This window comes from Lepisma saccharinum, chromosome 22 (genome assembly GCF_977018435.1).
Source record: "Lepisma saccharinum chromosome 22, izLepSacc3.1, whole genome shotgun sequence".
NCBI lineage: Eukaryota > Metazoa > Arthropoda > Insecta > Zygentoma > Lepismatidae > Lepisma > Lepisma saccharinum.
The window spans coordinates 44,547,463-44,557,217 of record NC_139250.1 but is presented as its reverse complement, the minus strand read 5'-3'; the positions used below and the strand labels follow the sequence as shown (position 1 = coordinate 44,557,217).

General features: G+C 39.5%; 1 protein-coding gene across 2 annotated transcripts in view; it reads left to right on the top strand.

The window, feature by feature from the left end:
* The first annotated feature begins 4,428 nt into the window (after window positions 1–4,428).
* The window catches only part of LOC146004633 (monocarboxylate transporter 12-like), a 70,569-nt gene continuing 65,242 nt past the window's right edge, over window positions 4,429–9,755 (top strand). The window contains exon 1 of one of the 2 annotated variants that reach the window (XM_083143529.1): window positions 4,429–4,555. The gene's annotated coding sequence lies outside the window, so the exon portion shown is untranslated. Of the gene's footprint in view, window positions 4,556–5,518; window positions 5,601–9,755 lie in introns of those variants that run through there. The other variant, XM_083143531.1, reaches the window with a different exon arrangement.

The following is a 9,755-nucleotide window of genomic DNA, read 5'->3' as shown; positions in this document are numbered from 1 at the left end:
ATATCCACCTTCATACTGACGCAATTAGATTTGGTTGAACCTCAAATGAATTCGGGAAGGATGAAAATATTTCGCTTCCCACATGATCATTTTCTTTCCCCGAGAAAACAAGACCAACTTCAACTTTCTGCAGTAAGTATACTCTATCCAGAGAATCTCTAGAGCAAGGCCGTGCATAAAGGTAGACAAGGGGAGAAAACGACTGCGCGGAGTGAAACCGTACACGCCGCTGCAAAGGGTGGGAGCTGCAGTCACTTTCCTCCTCCATGCAATCCCGTTTCCTCGCACGTGTTCATTGGTCGAACCCTCTCGAATCACTACTTGCACAGAGACTTGCTTTCGTTCGCTCGCTCCAGAGATACCTGTAACAGAGTATAGATTCTACTTTACGGTGCGGTCACGGATACTTCTGGGTTGCAATGATTCTATTGAATGTCAATGGTACTGTTACAACCATGGCCGAATTTAGAGCGGGGGGTTTCTAGGGTTCAACCCCCCCCCCCGGAAAATTCTCACATGTTAAATTAGTGCAAGTTCAGAAATCAAAATCTGTAACTCATTTTCAAACATTTATTCGAAGTTTCACAGAAATACAAGGAGACAATGTTGAAACGATCTATCTAGAATTTTCATACATTTGGAATTCTGAAATTTGAGCGAATCAGTATTTTTTCTTGGAATTGCAGCCCATCCACGCGAACCCTCCAATTTCACTTCTGCTGTTCTCTTTCCAGTATTATTCCTGGATCAGACTGAAAATTCCTTTATGATTGTTCCAAAATTCTTTTCCAACTTTTAAATTCGCTATCCCATAAAGTTGAAAATCCCTCTTGATAGGAGTTTGAACCTCGGATTTCCAGTTTTGTAGCGCGTCATGTTCGCGTTTGCGGTTACAATACATGCACCGGGCTAAGTTTTAAAAAAGGTTTTCAAAATTCCAAAAATTAAGTATCATGGTCAAACAACAAAAGCCTAAAGCCTAAAATTTCCATCTAACTTTTAAAGCTTTTTCTTGAAGGTACAGGGTGTCCGGCTTAGACCTTTAACATTACAAAAGAGCATAATTTTGCAGAGAAACCCAATTTTATTACCAAAATTTACATTTTGGTAGAAAAACTCATGCATTTTTTTGTCCCAGCACCAGCACTTCACACAACCTCGATATGAGCCCCTCCTGTGGCACGGCAGATGTCGAACCGATATTCCAATTCCGTCCAGGTATTCACTAGCATTTGAGGGTTCACATTGTTAATCGCCTGACGAATTCTGTTACGCAAATCTTCCAAGTTCTCGACGGGCATACTGTAGACTTGGTCCTTGATGAACCCCCAAAAGAAAAAGTCAAGGGGGGGAAGATCCGGCGAGCGCGGATGCCAAGCAAGTGGTTTAAATCCTCTTCCTATCCATCTTGTAGGGAAATGTTCATCGAGAAATTCTCGTACAATTATAGCAAAATTTGCAGGGGCTCCATCTTGTTGGAAAATGGTTTCTGGAGGCATTTGAGGCACAGCGTAATGCTGAAGCATGTCTAATATTTCGTTCCTCTCACTGTTTCTTCAGCAAAGAAGAACGGCCTATTATCTTCTCTTTCATTAACCCACACCACACATTAACGTTTGGCGAGTCTCTCATAATTTCACGAAACTCATGAGGATTGTCACTTCTCCAAATACGGCAATTTTGCTTGTTAACTTTGACACACGTGTGGAATGCAGCTTCATCAGAAAAGCACACCTTGTCCAGAAAAGCATTGTTGTTGTCAATTTTGGTTAACATTTTGCCCGAAAACGTCTGTCTTTTAGGTTTATCATCAGGATAAACTCGTTGATGTAACTGGATCTTGTACTCCCGTAGACGTAACCTTTTCTGCACAACGTCATGGATAGTAGACCGAGGAATGTTGAGCTCTAAACTTGCACGTCATATTGATTTTTCTTGGACTTCTTGTGAATGCAGAGCAAATCACTTCAATGTTTTCCTCTGATGCCTTCCGCTTCGCGTACTTCCCGCGCATCGACACAACACTTCCAGTTTCTCTTAGCTGTTTATCCCACTTAGCAATACTCAAATAGGAAGGAACATTGTCGTGACGTTTAAGATTGAATTCACGCCGAAAAGCACGTTGAACAAGTTTCACAGATTTGTTTTCTGCCAGTGAGAGAACGCACAACGCTTTCTGCTGAACCGTCCACTCCGCCATCTTGGAATTTATGCGTTACACGCGCATGCGCGTCACGTCATCTCGAAGTACTGGTGATTCTCGCAAATGGCCACAGTTGCCAGTCCCATACAAACAATAAGTTTCATTTGAAATCGAATGTAACTAAAGTTATACTGTTTTGTAATGTTAAAGGTCTAAGCCGGACACCCTGTATTTAAAATTTAATAACACAATATAATAATTGTGCATTTCAGTACACACTGTATGCTGTATGAAACGTGTGTATATATACCCTTGTGCTGGATATTCAATAATCTGCTAGACTGAGTAAGCCTCCTCAAGGATATAACAGCAGCAATAATAATAATAATAATAATAATAATAATAACAATTATTATTATTTTGGAGTAAAATTGGTTTATAATTAAATTTTAATGATTATTATATAATTATTGTTATTATTTATATTATTCAAATTTCTGGCGACGCCCATGAGAGCAACTATGAAGGAACCCCCCCCCCCGAAAAGTTTTCCTGGCTACGGCCATGGTTACAACTCGAACAAAAACGACGTACAAATCAATACAACAGTATTTTTCGTTTTCATTGTGCTATACTCGTGTCAATCACACTTCAAGTGTCAAGAAGTGTGTTTCAAATCCACTTTATGCTCAAATGGGTACTGGACCTACAGTTTAAAGTCAGATCCAAACCAATATGCAGGTCTCGAAAGCTGAACACCTTGATTACAAAACGACATCATCCGGGAAGCCCACATTTCAGGAGTCCGAAATTCTTTACCTGTGCATAAAGTAGATTTTTTAAAAAGCAAACTTTGTTAAACTTTCCATGTGGTGTGAATGGCGGAATGATACAGTTAATGAAGGACATGGTTCCTTCCTTTAATATTCATGTCCCTTCTTTCCAACCCACTCTGATTGAATTTTACGGTATAACGAGGCGCTGGCGGCTTGACTGCAGCCAGTCCTCGTTAGGAATTATGTTGTGTCGTCTACACGTGTTCGTGATTTTCCCTTCATCCTCCGTGGCGGAGTGGTTAGCAAGGGGTCCCGGGTTCCAATCCCGGTCTGGGCATGGGGTGTTCTTAGTGAGTGTCCCTCCGTCAATTTCTGCATATCATCACTCATCCCCATTGTCGCGATTAGTCAAAAGTGACAGAAAAGCGAAGTAATATAACCAGATCAATCAATCAAATCTTCATCCATGACATCATTTCACATTGATCCTCATCAAAAAGTGGCAGCAAGGGGCCACTCCGATGGCGCAGTTATCCCGTCGTCGACTTGTAATCAAGGGGTCCTGGGTTCGATACCTGGTGGGGGCACATAGGGGTTCGTATTTCATTTTAAACTGTAGATCCAGTTCCGATTAGTCTTCGTGTGCATAAAATGGTCTTAACCATAGCTTTCCGGGCCGGGGTGGGGGGTGGTTAGCTGTCAGGTCCACCACCACTTTTTTATATTTTTCCACTGTGAAAATATTTATAAAAATTGAAAATGAAATACGTTTCCTAGGGTGTTCACAATATTTCTGCAATACTTTTGTTCATAAAAACTTAAATGTATTGTAAATAGGAGGAAAATTGCACTAGCTGGGCTTATCAGGCGCCATCTTTGAATGTGTGATATTCGAGACACTCATGCCAGTGATAGTGTACAATTGGTTGTAAATAATGGTAATTAGTGTAATTATTATATTTAATAAAAAATTATTGTGGTTTTAGTGAGTTTTTGTGAATGATAAAATATGTATGTGACACTCTTGCAATAATTTGTTATTATTTCTTATTAATGATGATTTTTTATAATTATTATAATTAATAAATAACTGCACATATATAATCAACATTTCTTGAATTTTAACGATTAAAAAAGTGTGGGTCTGTGAGGGCGCCTCCACCTCCGGTTTGTATCAAGTTTAAATCAAAAGCTCAAACTCAAAACTGGCAGAAAGAGACCTAAATCAATCAATCAACAGTCAATTCCTTCCGGTTATCCCAGCGGTGCAAATTGAAGACTGGGAATATCAATCAACCAATTTAATTGGGATTATTTTCTGATTGCTTTTTCGACGAAGAAAAATACTCTTCCTGGAGAAAAGGCGAAGACTTCCCAGAAATTCCCTCCGGCTTTAGTTCCTGGACTCAGACAAGGTACTCTTGGAGGGGAAGTGCAAGGGAAGGTGGGCAGACTGCCAAGTGGAGCTTGCGACGCGGTATGCGGTGCAGTCTCTAGCCGACGCTTGGAACGGACGCCTAGCGCTTCTCCACTTATTGACCTTCCACACCGGCCTTCGCATGTGTGCCGTGACGTAACGCATACGTAACGAATTCGGCATTGCGATAGATCGAACGGAATATAACTTAAGCGTCCGGTGAGTAGCTACTCTTTCGAATCTTTTCTTCTGCTTGTGCGCTAACCCTTTCACCACCATGTAAATACCCCCACGATCTAAGGTAGTAAGGAGGTACCGGGTTCGATTCCCGCTCAAGCCCCTGTTTCGGATCTCAGTTTAAATCCAGCACGATTTCTTAGGTTCATTTTACTTAGCTTTTCTGCCACTTTTGGCTAATAGCGACGATCATGTTCAGTGGCGGCGACTGGGTTCCAAAACTGGAGGCCAAGGTGTCAAAACTGGGGACAAGAACAGTATGCTTTTTCCGTATGGTTTAGCATAGTGCTGGGGCAGAAGTGGAAAAAAGTGGGGGCAACTGTCCCCCTCGTCGCTCCTAATCGCCGCCACTAATCATGAGTGATGATATGATGAAGGAACACTCACAAAGAACACCCATGCTCAGGCTGCGGTTTGAACCTGAGGCCCCTGGCGTCATAGCACACTGTGCTAACCACTCCGTCACGAAGGCCGGCTTCAGCCCGATACTGCAATTTTCGTAAAAAAGTTATTTTACGTCGCTTTTATATCACTCTTTGTAATTCGCGATGATTGGCGAATATATGAAATAGTTGTATGATCAATCACGAAAGAGTTCATGTCTTACTCAAGATTCGAACCTAGCCCCCATCGTTTGCAGCTCGTCAATTGATTAGGTTGGTGTTTTAAGTCCGCTTTATGCACAGTAAGGCTAGTCGGGACTGGTACTACAGTTTAAAGTGGAATCCGAACCACTATGTGCCTCCACCGGGAATCGAACCCTGGACCCCTTGATTACAAGGCGACGACGCTACCACTGCGCCATCGAGGAGGCTTGCAGCGCGTCAAGTTAACAACCCTGCCACATTCTCAGAATGTCTGATCGGTATCATAGGATTTTACCTCATCTACTCGAACCCAGGAACTCTTTGCTCAAACACGATAAGTTTGTTTTTTAACTGCTGCCTTGTATTACCAACCGTTGTTGCTTGCTTTTGCAAGGTGTGACGTAACTAGGAATTTCACAAGAGGTGGTTGTGACAGTAAGGTAATATGTATGCATTATTTCTAGCAGTCGGTTTACTGTCGGTTTTCTGTCTTTCCCTCTCCGTTTATGATTTATTTCTCTTTCTTTCTCTGTTTATTTATTTACATCAATCTTCCCTGATTCTTTCTTCCTGGATTCCTCCATTTACTTCTTTCTATGCTTCAATATTCTTTTTTCTTACTGTTTTTCTATATTTCTATGCTTCCTTTATATTGTATCTCCCATAATTTCTCTATCCCTTTCTTTCACTGTTTCTCTATCAATTTTTATCTTCCTGTTTCTTTGTGCATTCCCCCTTCCCTCCCTCTCTTTCTTCGTCTCTCTCTCTCTCTCCCTCTTTCTTTCTCCTCTTCTGTTTCACTGTTTATTTTCTCTTCTCTGTTTTCAACTCAGCTTTTCTCTGTCTTTCCTATTTACTCGGTTTTTCTTCTCCTGTTTCTCTATCTGTCTTTCTTTCCTTTCTCTCCAATTTTCTATTTCCTCTGTTTCTCTCCCTTTCATTCTTTCCCCTTCTCTATTTTCTCCAATTTATCTATTTTCAACTCATTCTTTATCCGTCTTTTATTTTCTTCTTCTTCTTCTTCTGTATCTATTTCTATCCTTCTTTATTCTCACTCTTCTTTTCTTCTCTATTTTCACTTTTCTTTTCTGAATCTGCTATCATATTCCCTCTGGTTTCTCTCCTTTTCTTTTTCCTCCTGTTTCACTATTTTCATATTCTTCCTTCTCTCTGTCTTCCATATTTACTCGGGTTCTCTCTCTTATTTTATTTCTTCTCCAGTTAATCTCCATTTTCCTTTTTCGTCTGTTTCCCTCCCCTCTCTTTCTTTCTTTGTCCTTTTTATCTATTTTTAACTCTTTCTTTGTCCGTCTTCCATATTTACTGGGGTTCTCTATCTTATTTTCTTTCTTCTCCTTCTCTATCTTTACTCTTGCGTTCTCCATACTTTCCTTCTTTCTCACTTTCTCTTTCTACTGTCTTTCTACTTTTCTTTGTTCTCCTGTTTCTCTTTTTTGCTATTTATTTCTATCTTCCTATCTCGTCGGCTACTTTATTATTCTGTTTCTCATTGTGTAATTCTAGCTATAGGTAGGGATATGAAATATTCGTTTTATTTTTCCCTAAATATCGATGTTATTTTTTACTGCAATTCGGTGTTATTTTTCGCGGTTTAGGGCAAAATTCGGTTATTTTACATGCATTTTTAATGTTCTTTCTATGCTTAAGATATTTACATTGTGTTAGTTGTGAAAAATTGAGACAGACAAAAAGAAAAAATGGCTTACCTATGTGAGAAATGACCAAATTTCTTCCATATGAAAAACTATTTAATCTCATCATCCACTAAATATGAAATGTTTATTGAATGATTAAACCCAAATCTTTGAACACAATCATACACCTCACATTTCCTTAACAATGCCAAAAAAATCCCTCTGCGACCTCAAAATACCATTTTGTGTACACACACACACCGCTTCTCCCTGAAAATTTTTCCCTTCGTACGAAATTTCCCTTCCCGCCGAGTGAATTCTATTTCAGGAGGTTAAACACTGTCAGTCATTTCTGCGCCATACTTCAATAAATGAATCCTGACAATCTCTTTTGAATCGAACTTTCACCAGCTAGACTAGAAATCACAGATCTCATAACGCTTCAGGTAGTTCTTTTTGAACAATAGAAGTGTTATGTCCAGTTTATATTGCATATTTCGCGGCGTTTTTGGTGTTAAAGTGCAAAAATCGATGTTATTCTAAAAAATTGCGTAATTTGCGTTATATCGGGATTCCAAAACGCCGAAAACTTGCCTCCTTAACCTACCCAAATATATTTTAAACGCTTTATTTTACTTTCCTGAACTTTTGGGTGTTATCGTTAAAGCGAAAACTTCACGTCCCTAGCTATAGGGTACATAATTCTGGTAATGTCTAATGTAAGCTTTTGGGAAGAAGATTATTATTGGTGGGCTAGATCGCCCCAACTTTTCCTACATTCGTCATTCATCGGAACGATGAGGATAGACGGTTACCTTACACACACACACAAAAAGGTCGTGATCTTTCCGAAACTCTAATGAAGCACCTTTGGTATCGAAAGCGTGGGTAGAATGCCGAAGACTGTAATGGCTTTTAAGCATGAATAACTTTTCGAAATTGTCGGAGTCTTCTCTGCTTTCCGTGACTAGTGTCTATAAATTTCGCTCAACGGATTTCCGATGAACTTGTTCTAGAATACTGACCAAGAATAACGTATCCGATCCGAGGACGAGTTGAAGGTGACTTGTGTATCTTTACTGACCCAGTTTTCTAATAGGATAATCTCAGATCATAGGCGTAACTAGGGGGCAAGGGGAGGCACTTACTACTCCCATATTTTCAGATTTATTGAAATGTACAAGTTAATGGTATGTTTTTCTTGTTGTTCACTTCTTTACACGTGGTAGGCAGAGTGGAGTGAAGTATGGGAGAACACGCTTCACGCTATCAAGCCCACCACTAGTGCTTGGCGTCTCTCCTCCCGTCCGCCGAGAAGAAGTTATCTTAAACCGGCTTCGAATCGGGCACAGCCACCTCATACATCGACATTTGCTGGAAAGGGCATGACCTTCCGATGTGTCGTACCTGTAACGTCGTTTTAAGTATGCGGCACATTCTTCTCGAATGTGCTGATTCTAATTTCTTCAGACAAGGTTTTAACTTTCCCCACGATTTGTCATCGATGTTTGGAGACCATGGCAGTGTTTTAGTCAATGATTTTAGCTTTTTGACCAGAGCAGGCCTTTTACAATGTTTCCGAGGTAGCTTTTAGACTATCCCTACTGGAGTGCTACATCGAGGCTCTTTTGCTCGATCGTCTAATAGTTCGCACGGATGACGCTAGATGGCTTACGCAATGGACAGTTTCTTCGCTCGAGCGAATAATGCCCGAGCAAGCAAACGATCGGTATACGCTCGAAACCCAGTAGTTCACGTGTAACCGTAATTTGTCTGTAGTAGTGGGCCTTCAAATATGCTTCTTGAAGTGAAAGAGTGAGTGAAATTGAAACTCAAGTGAATATAGTCATTATCTTCAAGTTAAATTGTAATCTTGTCTATCTTACCAATACATAGCAATATATGACAATGAATAGATGATTATGGGCTGAAACTACCAGGACTGATTTTACACATATGTGTTCGGTTATTGTCCCATTGAAATGATATTTGATATTCTATATATTCGAGCGAATCACGCTCCAGTACTCTAATTCCTACCTTTTTTTAATGTGTTGTGTTTATAGGCGTCGACTTTGGAAGGAGGAGGGGCACTTTCTGCACCCCCCCAAATTCACGTAGAAGGACACATTTTATGTATACAGATATTTACATATATAAAGTATTGTTTATGCCTATCTTTCCCCCCCAAAATGTACCTTGCCCCCCTAAAATTTATCTGGTTGTGTTTGTCTTACGCAGATCCCTTTACGACTTGCATTTTTAACTTCTCTCAAGGGGATCTTTACACCTCTTTTTTAATATTAAGATGAGGGTTTTCGATAAGGGGATTTTCCCCTTATACACTGGAAGATGCAAAATGGCCATTCGTGACGAAGCACCCAAAAATTATAAATCAATCAATCAATCTTCTGGTCAACAAGTTTCTCGGATTCGTAGAAAGATAGAAAGTATAGCACTGACAGGCAAGTATCTAGAAATATATTTCGGAGGGGGGGTCCGAACCAAGTGTCTCAAAATAATAATAATAATGTTTAAACAAAATTAATTATTATATTAAATTAATTAAAATAATATTAATTAAAATATTCAAATTAATTAATATTTTTTTATTACATGAATAGGTAAAAGGACGGTATGAGAATAGTGATATAACAGCACGTATTCATTATCTAGCTTACGTGGAGTTAAGGATGGCTAAATTTGTAAGTAGAAAACTGCCCTGGCAAGGGGAATTAATGTCAAATAGATAAATAATTGAATATTTATTGAATATAAAAAAGTTGTTAGATACAGTTGACGAAAAGTAAAGTTCCTGGTGATATTTTATGAATGTTGCATTATAAGTAGTAAAAATCGTGCATAAATCTTCTACTTTTGATTTGATTTGATTTAGTTTATTTTACTTCGCGTTTTGTGCCTCTTGGCTAATTTGCGAAG